At 43.0% G+C, this 18053-nt stretch overlaps 1 protein-coding gene across 1 annotated transcript in view; it reads left to right on the plus strand.

Moving 5' to 3' along the window:
* The first annotated feature begins 1217 nt into the window (after positions 1–1217).
* Positions 1218–18053, plus strand: part of CLDND1 (claudin domain containing 1) — a 42589-nt gene continuing 25753 nt past the window's right edge. The window contains exon 1 of the mRNA XM_063126928.1: positions 1218–1325. The gene's annotated coding sequence lies outside the window, so the exon portion shown is untranslated. The remainder of the gene's footprint in view (positions 1326–18053) is intronic.

The raw sequence follows: 18053 nt of genomic DNA on the forward strand, positions 1-18053 counted from the left end.
CTGGGAGGATCGAGAAGAGATCCTGGCCCTCCTCTGTGTGACAACCTTTAAGTATTTGAAGAGTGCTATCATGTCTCCCCTCAATCTTCTCTTCTCCAGGCTAAACATGCCCAGTTCTTTCAGTCTCTCTTCATAGGGCTTTGTTTCCAGACCCCTGATCATCCTGGTTGCCCTCTTCTGAACACGCTCCAGCTTGTCTGCATCCTTCTTGAAATGTGGAGCCCAGAACTGGACACAATACTCTAGATGAGGCCTAACCAGGGCCGAATAGAGAGGAACCAGTACCTCACGTGATTTGGAAGCTATACTTCTATTAATGCAGCCCAAAATAGCATTGGCCTTTCTTGCAGCCATATTGCACTGTTGGCTCATATTCAGCTTGCAATCTACAACAATTCCAGGATCCTTCTCGTTTGTAGTATTGCTGAGCCAAGTGTCCCCCATCTTGTAACTGTGCATTTGTTTTCTATTCCCTAAATGTAGAACTTGGCATTTATCCCTATTAAATTTCATCCTGTTGTTTTCAGCCCAGCACTCCAGCCTATCAAGATCACTTTGAAGTTTGTTTCTGTCTTCCAGGGTATTAGCTATCCCACCCAATTTTGTGTCATCTGCAAATGTCATCGGCTTGTCTATATGCTGTATATATTCTGTCATGGCTGTGCAGATGCACTCTTTTGTTTACATTGTGTTAATACCTGCAAAGCTGCGCATTTTTGATGTTCCGTTTTACTGTGGGTTTTTACTTTGCTCTGATGTCACTACAGTTGTTTGTGCATGTGTCAATGAGGGCTTCAGTTCGGGTTAAGAGAATGGGCATAATTAGAGGGTGGATCCCAGTGCACGGTAGGCATGAGAATGCAGAGCGTGGGGGGCAGGCAGGTGAATGTTTAGTAATGTCACCATTGTGACACTAAAGTCTTGAGTCTCGAACGAAAGTAAGGACTGTTATTATTAGGGTTGTGCACTCTGCCCTGGAATTGTCTGGTAACCATGAACATCCGCAGAGCATTCGAACTTCCAGAGCAGAAATTGGCTGCTTCCAAACCCATCAATTAATATCAGAGCAGGGACGTGCCCAATCAGAGCTTCTAAAGTCTCCAGAATTATCCTGGGGTGTGTGTGTGTCTAAAGTGAATATCTCCATATTTGGAAGACGCTGAGTGGGGTGAGGGGTAGCTTTGATATTGACTTTTGTGCCTAACCAATTTGGAATAGCCACAGCGCTGTCCCTGACTGTGTTCTTTGGCTGCTGATTCTGGCTGTGGGAATGGGGAGAGAGGAAGCATATTTCTGTTCAGTCTCATGGAAGTCTGGGCTGGCTGGTAAGTGAGAAAGCTTCTATACCTGAATCAGGCACAGGCAGGCTCTTTATTTCCGGGGTGTGTGTGTGTCCGTCCAATAAGATCTGGAGGGCACCACGTTGGAAAAGACTGGAGTAGGATTTTTTTTAAAAAATCCTAAAAATTGATCTGATTAAAACTTGGCATGGCTAAAGCCCTCCTTAAAAACTATCACCTTGCCATGTTTCAGCTCTTATCTGTAAAAAATAACATAGATGTAAGCATTTTTGTTAATTTCCATTTAAAAATTCCTAAAAAATCAAAGCATGATTGAAACTTGGTGGGGCTAAAGCCCTCCTTAAGAGTTATCACTGTGCCAAAGTTTATCTCTTTATATTTAAAATTGAGGGAGCTGTAAGCGTTTCTGTTAATACTGGTTACCTGAATACGGAATGGTTTTTTGAGGGTAATTCGACGAGGCAGAGAGAGGGGGAGGGGCTCCGAAATCGAGGCAGAGAATAACCACTACGGACCTCCAGATTGAATTTTGTGGCAGAGAAGACCCACTTTGCACACCCTTAGTTATTATGTCTAACACATAAATTCAATGAACTGTAGCTGTGCAGCTGCATGCTTTCAAAGATACAGTGGTGTGCAGAGGTGTCAGAAAACTCTGGAGGTTTTAAGTCACTCAATATTTGCTGCGCGTTATCGCCTTGTGCCAATGGTGCTGTGAATTTTCCAGCCTGGATAGCTTACTCCTGCCATGTGGTAGTGAATTCCATAGTGCTGGCCAGTTAGGTCTGCAAACCATCATTTAAAATTCCCACAATCATCATCATCATCTTCTTACCCACCTCTCCATTCTGATCAAGGCGGGGAACAACAGTAAATATAAAATACATAAAACTCAAAACACAATATACATTGTTAAAAAAATTCTAAAATCATTTTAAAAACATCCTAAAATAATTTTAAAACAATCCCCTGGAGTGATACTAGTTCACTCCTTCGTGCATTGTAGGAAATTTAAATGGTAACTCTTAGTCGCCCTTGGAGTTCTGCTGCCACCGAGTACCACCAATGCAGCCGGGGGCCTACTAGATGGCACTTTGTCTAATGCCCCTCAAACCTGGAGCCAAACCTGGCATACTTATGAGCTTCCAGAAGAATCTGTTTGTCCACAGTTGGAAATAGAATGACACCCCTTGGTGTGATTCAGCAAAGTGGTTCTTTGCTGAGGAGCCACTGTGGTGTAGTGGGTAGAGTGGTGGACTGGGAGTTGGGAGATCCGAGTTCTAATCCCCACTCCGCAATGACAGCCCACTGGGTGACTTTGGGCCAGTCACAGACTCACAGCCCATCCTACCTCACAGGGTTGCTGTTGTAAGGGGGGAAATGGAGAGGAGAGGGGGATTACATACACTGCCTGGAGTTCCTTGGAGGAAAAAAGGCAGGCTATAAAAGCAATAATTAAAATAATGCTGGTTCTGGAGCCAACTCATTGGGCCCATGATGATTCTGGAGCTAACTCCTTGAATAATGCTTGTTTTGGAACTAAATGCATAAATTCATCCGTTTTTGTTTCCTCTCTCATTGTGTACCCTTTTAACCCCTTTTTAACCAGCCCCCCTATCTAGGGTGGTCATATGTCCTCTTACAGAGGACAGTCCTCTATTTGAAGGGCTGCATGAGGACTTCTCTCTATTTAAATGGCTGTCCAGTCCATGTCCAGCTTAATCATCACAAAGAACAGCTGATGTTGCCCATCAACCACATAGAATTAGCAGACTGAGCAAGGCATGTAAGTCATCTTGTCAGTCTTCCCTGTTATGGTTAGATGTACTGTATTTCTATTTAAATCATAATACTAATTTCTAAATTTGCATCTATAATGTAAATCAGCATATGCAAATTTTATGCAAATTGGTATCCTCTTTTTTGATGATGCATTTCCTCTTTTTTGATGATTTGTAAATGGCCATCCTGTGCTGTTTACAAATCATCAAAGCACTTTTTGAAAGTAGAGACTGAGATATTAACTGTGATATTTAAAAAGCCTTATTCCACATGAAGAGGAAACATTCTGCGTCTTCCATCGTTTAGCAAAAATGGCCAAAGTTGTTCAGACTTCAGGTGCATTCATGAAATCATGCCTTGTAAATCCAGATTAGCTGGTCTGGAATAATGAACTTTGAGACCATTTGCACAACCACGAATGTTGTTTAAAAACCCATAAGCTTTCACTGAAACAGTATGGCAAATCCATTTTGTAGCCATATTTGACTCTAAGTACAAGCGGGTGGTTAAAAAGTAAAGAGATAACTGATTTGTGCCATATGGTTTTTAGTTCATATTCCAAGGGACTCTAAATTATCTCAGTCTCTGTTGTGAAAGAGCAATGTGGAACAAACAGTCCTATGACCCCTTAAATACATCTATATTAGGTCTGTGAGGTTTTCAGAATCAAAAGTGACACAAGCCACTATCAGTGAGAGAGGTAGATGGAAAATAATACACAGACACACACGACAACTGGTGACCTTCAGACGTTTTGACTTCTAGCCAGCATGACCATTGGTCAGAATTCTAGAAGTTGTAGTCCAAAACACCTGGAGTGTGTCAGGTTTGGAATGCTGCAGAGCTAATATAACTCCAAGACCATAATGGCACAACAGAGGTAGCTGTTTAAAACCATGGCATGCCATTATCAAGGATCTGTTAAATTTGTGTTTATATGGTGGGAGATGTCACATTTATCTTTTGTCAGTGCTGTGGTGATCTAGTATTATGGGAAACCCTGCACTTCTTACATTATTGTAGTAGTTGGGAAGGTGCTACTAGATTTTGGAAGCAACTTCAAAATGTACTATTTTTAAATCCTGGCTCACTGTCTATATGCCATGTGGTACAGCCTCCCAAATGCTATAGGGTTTTTTTTTTTTTTTTTTTTTTTGAGTATTAACATTTGGTATGCTCTAGCAGGTAGTAAGTTCCATTTGAACACAATGAGACTTATTTCTAAAGTAAAATTTATAAGATTGCAACAAACAAAACAAAAAACCCCAAAACAAAACTAATACAATCTCAGCCCCAAAACTCTGTTATTCTCCACCGTTTGTTACAAATTTGGTACACAGATATGGTGAGATGACAAATTCTAGGAATGGGTAAAGTTGGAAGATGAAAAAACATGTTGTTTGATTTCAACTGTGGACCTGCTATGTGTGTGTTTCCTTATTGATTTATGTCAGTATAGTAGCGATGTTATATTTCCCTTACAAAATATCCAAGTGTTAATGCTTTCTTTTTTGCAACACTTTGTAAAACTGTGTCATCAGGTTCTATTGACGCTATACAATAGCGCCCACACTGTACTGCTTTCATCGCCAGCTGAAGACCTTTTTATTCTCTCAGTATTTTAACACTTAATTTTAATTTAAATTTAAATTTTACTGTTCTAACTCTGTATTTTAATCCTATATCAATTTTGTTGTGTAGTTTTATCCTGGTTGTGCTTTTTATACTGTATTTTGTAATTGTGCTTTTAACATGTTGGTTGTTTTATTATGGTTTTAATTTTTGTGAACCGTCCAGAGAGCTTCGGCTATTGGGCGGTATAGAAATGTAATAATAAATAAATAAAATAAAATATAACCTCAATCATGCTGCAATGTAAAGTGTTAGCAGTTGTTCTGATCCTTACCAGTACACTGACTGGTAAGATCCAACGGCCTTTGAGTCTGGCTTTAAATAAGGTTTTTTTTAAAAAAGAAATATTTAATGTAAATAATTTATACTTCACTCTTCAGCTGGTAAGTTTCCCAAAGCGACTTACAGATCCTTAAGAACAAGACTGTTCTTCAACTTTACAATTTAAAAAGACATGAAACACAAGAGAAAATGCTTGGGAAGGGAAAAAGAAAAGACAAAAATTAAAGTACTGCTTCTTAATGTTACAATAGCCCCATTCAGGCATTCAGAGTCAGAGTATAATAAACATGCAAGGAGGGGGGCACTCTTTCCATGTGGATGACGACTTTCTGAAATAGAGAGTTTCCTCTGTCTGAGGAGCTTTACCTTGGAGAGCTTCCACAGATAGATGAGGCTGTCCGCTTCGGAGTAGTCACCCTCCACGTGTAGAGAGTGATGGAAATGACAAGAGAGGGCGCAGCGGCTGGCACGTTCCCCTTCCTCATGTGTTCACTATACTCTGACTTTGAACAGCTGAATAGGACTAATGCAATGGAGGCTGGCAGCTCTGATTTTATTTATTTATTTATTATTGCATTTATAGCCCGCCTTTTTTCCTCCAAGGAACCCAAGGCGACATACGTAATCCTCCTCCTCTCCATTTTATCCTCACAACAACAACGCTGTGAGGTAGGTTGGGCTGAGAGTCTGTGACTGGCCCCAAAGTCACCCAGTGGGTTTCCATGGCCGAGTGCGGACTATAACCCGTATCTCCTGACTCCCAGTCCAACACTTTAGCCACTACACCACACTGGTTCTCACCAGGATGGTGAATCCGCTCCTGGTTTTAGTGAGAACGCTAAAGGAGCTATCGAAGGTGGACAGCCATCTGTCAGGTATGGTTTAAGGTAGATTCCTGAAATGAGCAGGGGGTTGGACTCAATGGCTTTATAGACACCTTTCAACTCTACTATTCTCTGATTAGGTGCAGCTTGGAAAGTTCCTTTGGAGTTCTGACTGAAATCCAGTGGATTTACCATCCCACTGACATTGGAGTCACCAGCCTCCATTTGGATAATGTAAACTGTGCATGGAGATGCACACAGAGTTTATTTTATTATTTATAATTATAAGTCATCAGGACGTAAACAGAACAGATAGCCAAACCCTTATGACTAATGCTATAATGTTTTTCTCATTGAATATATGTCCCTCCCCTGGCCCTCCATTAAAGTTAAGTCTTAGCATTAAATGTGGAATGTGTGGTCATTCCTATCATTGTACTTGGTTACTATTGAATTAAACATGATTCAGCTAGTTCCTAGAGAGTGAGGATGACAATTCAGCACTGTTAATGTATTCTGCATTAATATATTATTAACAATATTTATATACCGCTCAATTATCTGACACAGATTCCAAAGCGGTGAACATAGGTATAAACAATAAAAGATTTAAAAAGCAAATTAAAATTGTTCAATTCAAAAACAAAGGAACCAGAAAAACAGTGGCTAGTCAGTTGAGGTAAGCTTCTCAAAACAGAGTTGTGTCAGAATCCAGAGCGTGGGCGGCAAGGCCTCAGTGCAGGAACGCAAGGATGGCTGGCAGTGGAACTGGCAAACAGAGTCCAGGCAGGGCCAGAGGCAAAAGGCAAGGTCCAGAGGCAAGCAGGATTCGGAGTCCAGAGGCAAACAGAGTTCAGGCAGAGGCAGAGGCAAAAGGCATGGTCAGGAGAAACAGAATGTCAGGCAAGGTCTGAGATTGCAGGTAGTCAGGAACAGGCTGCAGCAAGCATAGGAGGCCATGTTGCTGTGGCAAAGCTGGAGTGGAAATGCAGTTCTTATACAGCCCGTTCCTAGCTGCTCCCAGCTGGTCTGCATCAGTCCACCTGTGAGTGCGTGATGATATGAGCATGGATCCTGCAACTACTCTGCAGCCAGCAAGGTGCACTGCAGCCGCTACAGTACCCCCCTCCCCCGGGGGATGGGTTCCATTCCCCATTTAGGGTCCAGGATTGTCTGGGTGTCTGCGGTGGAATGCCCAAAGTTTAGCGGGCACGTTGATGTGGTCCGCCGGTTCCCAGGACTGTTGCTCTGGATTGTAACCCTCTCAGTCCACAAGGTAGAACAGTTGGCTGTGGTGCCATTTGGAGTCTAGGATCCGGGCTACCTGGAACTCCTCGTGGTTGTCGATCTGGATGGGCGGTGGTGGTGGGTTGGTGTGCCTGGGAAATGGATTCACAAAGTAGGGCTTCAACTGGGATATGTGGGACAACGGATGGATCCTGAGAGTGTGGGGAATATCCAATTTGTACATGACCGGGTTTACTTGTTGCAGGATCATGAAGGGCCCCTGATATTTGAAGTCCAGTTTGACGGAGGGGCGGCTGGATCAGCAGTGCTCCATGGAGAGCCAGACTTTATCTCTGGGCTGAAGCGGGGGTGCTGCCTGGCGTCGTCAATCCGCCTGCTTCTTGTAGGCTGCCTTGGCCTTCACCAGATGCCGCACAAGTTCCGCTTGTGTCTCCTGGATGTGGGAGACCCGATCGTTGGCGAACGGAACAAGGGAGGCTGCAGGGGTGATCCCGCAGGTGGTATCCTAAGTTGGCATAAAAGGGACTCTGTCCCGTGGAGGCATGGCAGGCATTGTTTACGCGAACTCGGCTAGCGGCAAAAGTTCCACCCAGTCCTGGTGGTAACTTAAAAAGCAGCAGAGATATTGCTCCAGGACCTGGTTTAGTCACTTGGTTAGTCAGTCCATCTGTGGATGATAGGCCGAGGATAGTCTTCATTCGATGCCAAGGAGTTCGAGGAAGGCTGCCCAGAACCACGAAGTAAACTGCATTCCTTGATCAGAGACTACTGCTTCGGGGAGACCATGGAGCCAGAACATGTGGTTGAGTACCAGGTGTGCAGTCTGGTGGGTGCTGGGGACCCCATGGGTCAGAGCAAAATGGGCCATTTTAGTGGGGGAATCAACCACTACCCGGGTGGCCATGTGACCCTTGGAGGAGGGCAGGTCGACAATAAAGTCGAGCGAGATGGTAAACCACGGCTTGGTAGGGGCTGCAGGAGTCCTTATGGTCTCTGCCGGGGCACCTTGGTCCTGGCGCAGGAGCAGAGGTACCTTTTGAGGTCCATTCGGAAGGACCCCAGAAGGTCCGCGAGAGTAGTTTCAGGGTCTTTGCGTACCCTCAATGCCCTGCAGTGTGTGCATTATGGCATTGGTGCAAAACCTGGAGCCACAAGTGCTCTTCCGGGATATAGAACCGGCCCTGGTGATATAGTCAACCGGCCCGTACATCCAGCGATGTGTTTCGGTTTGCTGCAACAGCTGGATTGCTGCCACAATAACCAAAATGCCTCCAGCGCAACACTGGTACGTGTATAGATGGTGGATGCACCGTGTTCACCTCATGCTGGTGAAAATGTCGGGGTAAGTCCCTGGCTTTTTTTCACATTGCAGCTTTGCAGGAAAGCCCCACAATGGGTGCAAGGTGGTTGCTGCATCATATAATCGATAGAGCGCCACTGTGAACCTTCTGCGGGCCTTTCAGAGCGTATAGGCAGTCCCTAACACAGCTGCCCCTGTGGAAATGGCAAAATAACCTCCATAGATTATGGTCAACATGCCCTTTCCTACACATCTAGAGTGCTGCCTAAGAGGAAGAGAGGTGAATTCAGACCAGAGTGGCCCCAATTCAAATAAATCTCCTACTTTACCTCAAAGTGTGCTTGAGGGAGTTGCACATCATGGTGAAGCCTCATCTGGAAGCAGCTTCTGTCACTCAAATCGTTCACTTTAAATATTGGGCGGTGGGGGTGGGGGAGGGGAGAGCAGTACACGGTTCAGTACCTCAGTTTTTGATTAAGATTTTTGTTTAAGTAATGATGAGATTTAGAAAAACAATGGCTTTGAACAATTCTACTTCCTCTCTTTGCCAACCCACCAGAAGTGTTAGCATGTATTAGCATCACATTTTCAAATCTCTGTCTGAAGCCATGGAGATCAGAAACTTGTTTCAAAAGCAACAACTGCAACTCTGAGATTAAAGTGTGCGCTGATTCTTACAGACGTTTGTGGAAATGTCGATTGAATGGATGCTTTAAAAAAAGAAACTCCTTTGAGTCCCTGTGGATTTAAATTATGCATCCAGACCTTGATTTGAGGCAACATTGCTAAGCGCTGGGGAAATGGGTTAATTGGAGTTGTTACAAGATGCCGTATATGCAAACCAAAAGGGGGAAATGTTTAAACTGCACCCGTGCAGCCATCTTACCACATAAAATGGTTTGTGCATTTTTAAATTTTACTTTATTTATTAAATTGATATCTTGCCTTTTCACTACACAAATTATGTAAGGTGGGTGGCAACAATAAAATGAGATAAAATTTCATGCTTTGAATCTTCTATCTAGAAATTTTGCAATGTTAGCCCTACATAAAGTAGGCCCTTTGAAATGTAATTTAAGTTAGTTGTGACTAACTTAAGTCTCATTCATTTCAATAGGTCTACTCTAAGTGGACTAACATTGATTACTAGCCATTAATTTAAAGCACTGCTAATAAAAAAAATTACTTATTCTGACAAATAAACTATTGCACAAGAGGTTTTGCATTCCCCCCCAACACCCCCTTCAAAAAAAAATAGGGGGGAAGCCCAATGTTTTTCTTTCTCTTTTTTCTTTTTGTATTTCAATAATTGGTGATCATGTGACATCATTGGACCCCACCTTGTGAGATTCAGGGATTAAGGTGCTCAGACGCCTATTGAGAAAAGACACTTTTCTAGTTCTATTGGCAGCATGGCAGTCAAATACACCACAAATAGGAACTGTGTAGACTTTGTACACTAGACCAGGGGTCCCCAACCCCCGGGCCATGGACCGGTACTGTTAGGAACCGAGTGTTATGCTCTCTGAAGAGTTTGAGGGGATGGACTCAGAGGAGGAGGAAGCAGTACCGGGGCAGACAGAGGCTAGTGTCACGACTGCGGAACTGGTGCCAGCTGGGAGCGGGGCCAACTCAGAGAATGAAGTGGAGGCAGAGTTGAATAACAGTGTGCCAGTAATTAAACCAGCAGGGAGTTTGGCCAATGCAGAACACGCAGAGGGAGAAGCAATAAACTTACCTGCACAGTTGTTTAGGCAGCATAAGGTGGAAAAAGAAGCCCAGTGCAGGTCTCTGTGTATTTATGCTAAACGTCAGGTCATTAGGGAACACCTGTAGCTGCCAGGGAGGGGTATTTAGAGAGTAGGGAAGCAACAGGAACTTTGCCAGAGATTAACTGAGCATCCTGGCGAAAGCTCTTGGTTCCTGCTTCTGATCTTTGTGACCGTGTATCCTGGTTTGATGTCGGCCTTGGAATTCGTGACCTGCTTGTGTCCCTGGACTTCTGGACTGTTTCTTGGATTTTCTCTGCCTGTCGTAAGCCTTTGACTCTGGGAATGGAACTGGACTCTGCCTCATGTTTTGCAATCTTTGTAACTCTGATATTAAAGAGTTAACTGTGCTAGCACAGCTGGAGACGAACTGCGGTGTTATCTGTGGGGACTGGGTTTTTGGCTGAATTCCTGGACTTGACTGGGCACACTGCCCACATCTGTATCTCCGTCTAATTAGCTGGTCTTCTGGCCGCTTTCCTGGACACCGGGCCGCATAGGTGAGCTACTTTCACCCACCCACTTCCGGGCGCGCCGTTCCAAAGTCACCTGCCCGCTCCAGCGTCCTGGCTCCACTTTGGCTGGGCGCCCACCCAGCTGAAGCGAAGCCACGACGCTGGAGTGGAGGGGGCGCTCTTAGAGCTGCTGTGGGAAAGTGGCTTCAGGGTGTGGTGGCAGGGGTGGAGAGGCTGCCGCCGCAGCTTCGCTCCTCCCTCTCGGGGACCAGGCGGGCGGGACCCTGGCCGCCACCCAGCCTCCTCCCTGGTCCCACCCCCTGGGGCGGTTCTCTCCGCGGCTCTTCTCCACCCCAGGGTAGGTCCAGGCTGGCCGCCACGAGGTAGTTCCCGCCCATATCTCAGCGAGCACAACAACAGCAAGCAGCGGCCTGGCTGCTTGTTTTCTTTTATTTGAACAAAATGAAAAATGTTTCCTGTGATATTTTTCATCTTAAAAACACACTTTTTTCAATTATCATTGAAAGTCTAGCTGCACTTCCTGCTTCTAATACAAAAACCAGGTATTAAAGGGGGTTGATTACGTGAAGGCATCCCCTCAAACCCCCACCCCCTGGTCTGTGAAAAAATTGTCTTCCACGAAATCGGTCCCTGGTTCCAAAAAGGTTGGGGACCGCTGCACTAGACACTTATCTTTCCCCATATTGCCTGAAAGTATCATTTATTTCACACTGATACAGTGTAAAGGAGCTTAAGGAGATAGATTTTGTGAATGGAAGTAGAAACATATTGCACTATATGTTCTTGATGTTTTAAAATCTTGTTTATGAATTGGCAATTGCTGTTTTAGATTTAGTTTTGCAGTCTTCTGATTAAGCTGCAAGTTCTGTTACTTTGGTAATATACCAGAATGTAGCTGAACATGAAACCACTATCAGGCAGGGGAAAGAAGATGGCTATAACATTCATGTGTATGTAAATATGTCCCTAAATAGAATTTGTAGTAAGCTTCAGTTTGTGGTAGCAGAAGTCGTTCACCACACTCGAAAAGCAAAAACATCAATTGCTTCCCTTCTGACAGCAGATCAAGTGTGTTGACCTATTTACCATGTTGTTTTCCCTAGTAACGAATATGACCATTTAAAAATATGTTTTTTAGTAAGTATTAGGTATTAAAAGTAATTTCTGTTGATTTTGATGAATTATACACCTTTCTATGTACTTAGGATCACAATATAGGCTTGCGTGAGTCTATACATTAATATATGTTGATAATATTCATCTTTAATCATATTTGTTAATAATATTCGTTACCCCAAAGTTTATTTATTTATTTATTTATTTATTACATTTTTATACCGCCCAATAGCCGATGCTCTCTGGGCGGTTCACAAAAATTAAAACCATCATAAAACAACCAACAAGTTAAAAACACAAATACAAAATACAATATAAAAAGCACAACCAGGATAAAACCACTCAGCAAAATTGATATAAGGTTAAAATACAGAGTTAAAACAGTGTAATTTAAATTTAAGTTAAAATTAAATGTTAAAATACTGAGTGAATAAAAAGGTCTTCAGCTGGCGACGAAAGGAGTACAGTGTAGGCGCCAGGCGGACCTCTCTGGGGAGCTCATTCCACAACCGGGGTGCCACAGCGGAGAAAGCCCTCCTCCTAGTAGCCACCTGCCTCACTTCCTTTGGCAGGGGCTCACGGAGAAGGGCCCCTGTAGATGATCTTAAGGTCCGGGCACGTACATATGGGAGGAGGCGTTCCTTCAAATAACCTGGCCCCAAACCGTTTAGGGCTTTAAATGTCAATACCAGCACTTTGAATCGGGCCCGGACCTGGACTGGCAGCCAATGAAGTTGTAAAAGGACTGGCGTAATGTGATCTCGCCAGCCAGTCCCTGTTAGTAAACGGGCTGCCCTGTTTTGTACCAGCTGAAGCTTCCGGACCGTTTTCAAAGGCAGCCCCACGTATAACACATTGCAGTAATCCAAACGAGAGGTTATCAGAGCATGGATAACTGTAGCTAGGCTATCACTGTCCAGATAAGGGCGCAGTTGGTATATCAGCCTAAGCTGATAAAAGGTGCTCTTTCCCACTGAGTTCACCTGTGCCTCAAGTGACAGTTCTGGATCGAAGAGCACCCCCAAACTACGGACCCGATCCTTTAGGGAGAGTGCAACCCCGTCCAGGACAGGGCAAAGTTAACAATTACTTCACTTTTCATCATAGCATGTTTTTACAAGCAATGCATTAACCAACAATATTCATGCATAAATAGCAGAAAAGAAAATCAAAGATAGTTTTTAGTTAAAGATTCAGTGATGATAATTCTAGTGATTTTCAAGCCACTCATGAAAGCCTCTAGGTCTTTCATCCTTGTTTATCAAAAGAAAGTTCCATGGAAAAAAATAATAATCCGGATGGCCCGGATTATTATTGGTGTCACTGTAAGTGACACCTTGATAATGGGTAGTACCAAAGAAGGTTCTGTGGCCATTTTTGCTTGTGGTGTATACATTTCTTTATTTTGACCTTTATTGCCTCTGGTCAAACAAGTTCTGCAGGTTTTTGAACAGAGGCAATAGTGGAACAGAAAAATGTATGTGAGCAACTAAGGTCAGTGGAAGCTGGTGGCTCTGAAATCAGTGGGACAGTGAATCCGCTCTGGATTTTAATCAGAATTCTAAAGCTCCTTTAGCGTTCTGACTGGTTCTGACTGAAACCCAACGGATTCACTGCCCCACTAACTTCGGTGCCATCAGACTCCACTTACTAAGGCTCTATCATCTGTATCCACTCTGTGTTACCCTAAAAATGAATGCTTAGCAATCTAGAGATCAAAACATTGGAAGCTGCTTTATACCAAGTGAGGCCACTGTTGCATCTTCCTCAGTATTTATATTGATTGGCAGTGGCTTCCAAGGATTCCAGGGAGGAATCTTTCCCAGCGCTAAAGCAGGTGCCAGGGACTGAATCTATAAGCATTTGCATGTGAAGCACATACTCGAGCATTGAGCTACAGCCATTCCTCCATTTATTTGTAGATTTAAAATATTTATGCCCTACCTCCTAATCACAAGGAGGATTCTTGAGATGGCTAACATTATAATCACAATAAAATCAGCAACAAAAAGTAAAAAAAAAAAAGGATTAAAACAGTCAACAAAATCCAGCATCATCAAACTCTGTTAATAGCTAAAGCAGCTTCAGTTTCAGAAATAAATTTCAGGGCCAGGGTGCCATGACTGCAAAGGCCCTGTTACTTTTTGCCAGCCACCTCACCTCAGAAGGCAGAGGCACTTTGAATAAGGCCTTTGAAATAAATGTTATGAGTTAGAAAAGCTCATATGGGAGTGGGAGATTCTTCAGATATCCTGGCCCAAAACTACTTAGGGTTTTGAAGTTCAAAACCAGCACTTTGAATTGAACCCAAAAACACACTGATAGTCACTGTAGTTCCTTAAGTATGGCAGTGGCTCCTGAATGTTTTCTAAGATCAATTCAAAATACGGACTTAAGAATTAGAAAGATATATTTCCTCTTATTAATGCCAGCTAGCAGCCCAGTGGCTCTATTTTCACTAACTACAGCTTCTAAATATCTTACATAAGAACATAAGAAGAACCATGCTGGATCAGACCAGGGGTCCATCTAGTCCAGCATTTTGTTCACACAATGGTCAACCAGCTGCTCATGGGAAACCCACATATAGGGCATGAGTGCAAGAACACACTCCTGCTCAATTCCCCAGCAACTGGTGTACATAGGCTCTGATACTTCGGTATCTTCACACTATCTCCACAGGCAGCCGCATACAAAGCACATTGCAATAATCTAATCTAGATATTATCAGAACATGCATGGCTATAGTAAGGACTGGAGATGTATGACTAAGCACCAAGTAAACCACAGATTTTTAAAACAAAAACAAAACAAAACCATAATCCACAGTTCAGCAATGCCTTTATTAGAACCAACCAAAATGCCACAAATATTGTGCAAGCTTTCATGTTCTCCAGAACTCTTCATCAAGTCCAAAAAGCAATGTGCATGTGCGTGTTTGGTCGTGGTAGTGGTGATGATAACAACAAAGTACAAAGATTAAGTCAGATGTTGTGGCCATGAGGGCTACAGTTTAGGCTCAGTCTCAAAGTGGAGATTACAAACTGAATGAATTATTCAATGGTAAGTGTTACAGGGATTAGATCTGTCTCTTAGAGCTTCTCTACATTAAGGGGAAATCATGTTGCTTACCAAGGGCTTTGTGCTTCCTGATTCTTTAGCATGATTGTTATGGGCTGCAATACACAGGTGGAGAGGGGTAACCGTGTACTTTGAACTGAATACTACCCCTCCCTTCACTTCTACTGAAACAATGCCATCTAGTGATGGAAGATCCCGCTTTTCCCTGTATATTATTACATTAAAAGTGGTTCTTTTGATAGCGAGATTTCCAGGGGATACTGCAGGAGACGTCCTGGTAGTTGATGACGTCATAGAATGGTCCCAAAAACTTCTGCGAGTGGCCAATCATGAGTGTGCAATAAATTTCTCATTTAGAGGACCCTTAGTCTGGACTGGCAGAAAACAGAAGTAAAGTGAAACATGTTTGTCTTTGTATTAACCAAACCAGAGATTAATTTTAGGTGGTGCATTAGGTAGAAAAGTATATTGAAGCTGAAATGTATAGGATTACCTAGTGGTTGGAGGGAATTGAACCTTCATAATGAAAAGTCCCTCTTTAGGTGGTAGAAGATCATCTTCTTCTGGGTGTAGATTCTGCCCTGAGTGGCAAAATGTAAAAAACAAATGTAATAATGTAAAAAACAAGGCACATAAAAAACAAATATAGATTTACATCCAGCCTTTATGTTTTCAGAAATGGAGGTGAATGGGGGAGCAGCCCTGGTTTCTTTATCCCAGATTGCTAGGTGTAATCTGATACCTGCATCACCTACAAGTCAACAATCTCCATTTTGAAATTGGATCGAGACTTGTAGGCCTCATAGACATAACAACTGGCCTAATTGGCGCCTACACTGTATTCCTTCCGTCACCAGCTGAAGACCTTTTTATTTTCTCAGTATTTTAACACCTAATTTAACTTAAATTTAAACTTTGCTGTTTTAATTCCGTATTTTAATCTATATCAATTTTTGCTGTGTGGTTTTATCCTGGTTGTGCTTTTTATATTGTATTTTGTATTTGTGTTTTTAGACTGTTGGTAGTTTTATTATGCTTTTCATGGATTTAATTTTTGTGAACCTGCCAGAGATCTTCAGCTATTGGGCGGTATACAAATGTAATAAATAAATAAATACATAATTTGGAGGATTTTCTGTTGTTCCCCCAACCCCTGATTTTTGTAGCACCTAGCCTGATGAAACGTTCCACAGAACGCAGAAGCTTGCTGAATCTTTTGTGGCATTTTGGTTGGCCCAATTGCGGACCAAAGATTTATATTTGCGGAATTTGGTGAATAATGAATACTTGAAATGGGACTATAAAGCAAAAAGTGGTCGCCACCAAAAGAGTACTAAAGCTTATGGTTAGAATAACTGAATAGTAGCTTTCATTTGGATCCTACCTACATTTCCATGCAGAAAGCAGTACCTGGGGGGAAATCTGGTACAGTGATATGTGAGGATTTTGAATTTCGTCTGCTGTGTGAATTGCTCAGCGCATGACTCCCTGCATCTGCCATAATGAAAGTTAGTTCTCTGTGTGTCAGTTAGTGGTGTGTATATTCCACAGGGATGTGGGGGCATTCAATTCACATGAGATCTGTAAAAAGACATGACACCGCCTCAGAAAGATGAAGAAAGATGTTGGTGCTGCACTCACCATGAATGGCAATGCAAAATGGGGATGAAATGGTTATACAGCTCTTTTTTGCTTCATTATTTTATATGCTGCTTTGGAAATGTATTTATATTTTGAAAAGTGGCTTTTAGAAGTGGGACCTGCAACAAAATGTTGTAGATATGAAGTGCTTCTGTTCAGAATCCTAGATACTACAATTCATTCCATTCTGGCTTCACCTGCTTTTCTATTGCCCACCCACCCACCCATCCCAGCAAGCCAGCCAGCCAGCCAGCCATCATTCCTTGCTCACTGAATTCAGTCCTCATTGGGCTGTTTTTGGGGAGCCACCCTAAGATTTTTTTCCTAAATGTTTTTTGTATTTCTGCAGAGTGCCTATCCAAGACACCCTCTCCCACCAACTGCTTTGAAGGCTTGGACTAACTATGACTCACAGAAGATGCTCATGTGTCATCTTGGTTCATTTGTTTGGCTTTCTTCCCATTCGGCCTCTATTTCACCTCACCTGGGTCCTTGGAAAATATTTCGTGCCTGTGAATAAAGAAAGAGAAAACTGTGAGAATAAACCTTTCGTGCGACGAGTCTTTCTCTACTGGGTAGAGAGATTAGTCAGCTTCTATCTAGAGATGTGAGAGGAATGTCTCTGCTTGGTGACAATTGACTCAAATCATCTCTGCTACTCCTACGTATGTGATGGTAACTCAGAGGCCAGTATACAGCAGGCTGGGAAAGCCCAAACTGTTTCACTGATTTATAAACCCACACTTTCTTCCATGTCACATTTAAGGCATTCAGAAAGTATAATTTCCTTTAGCATTACCATACCATATGAAAGATGTCCCCATCTCACACAGAGGTAGAACAGCTGAGCAGAAGAAGACTGAAGTTGGCCTTTCAGGTAGGACTTGGGTGTGGGGAGGGAAATGTGGACATTTAGAATGAAGACAACTAAATAAGGAAGGTGGGGGAAACAGAAGTTTCTAAAACTCTCCTATTCTATGGAGCAAATAGATATAAATTCTTCTCTCTTTCTCTCTCTCGTTCTCACACATGAGCAGACTTCTACACATGCAGTGGGACTTCCCTTTGCTGTCCTCCCCACTGTGCCCCACAGGCACACACCCCAAATCTGTCCCAGAAGGTCCCCCAATACTCCAGAGCAGAGGATTGGGTAACTGCGGGAGTGGGGATGGGTGGGAAGGAATCCATTCCTCCAGGAGTTTATGTTCTGCTGGCACCCTCATTATACTAAAATTTGGAGTCACACTGTGGAATTGATTGGCAGTAGATTAGGGATCTTCACATAATCCATAATGAATTTAGGGAAGATGCAGCTACAAGAAGAAGTAATGGCGGGTACTCCTTGGTCTTCTGCTGGTAGTTCAGGGCCTAATATTTTGTTGTGGCCTCACCTAAGGTGGGTTGCAACAGCAGCACTACCACCACATGGTAAAATAATAAAATGGACGTGAGCTAAGAGTAGGTCCTTAGTCTGAAAGGATTGAAGACTAGAGGAAATCCATGGAAGGCAGCAGTGCCCTTGGATCAGACCAGAAGTCTGTTGCTCAGTGGTAGAATACCTGCTTTACATGCAGAAGGTGCCAGGATCAATCCACAGCATC

The sequence above is a fragment of the Elgaria multicarinata genome, chromosome 5 (genome assembly GCF_023053635.1).
Source record: "Elgaria multicarinata webbii isolate HBS135686 ecotype San Diego chromosome 5, rElgMul1.1.pri, whole genome shotgun sequence".
In the NCBI taxonomy this organism is placed as follows: domain Eukaryota; kingdom Metazoa; phylum Chordata; class Lepidosauria; order Squamata; family Anguidae; genus Elgaria; species Elgaria multicarinata.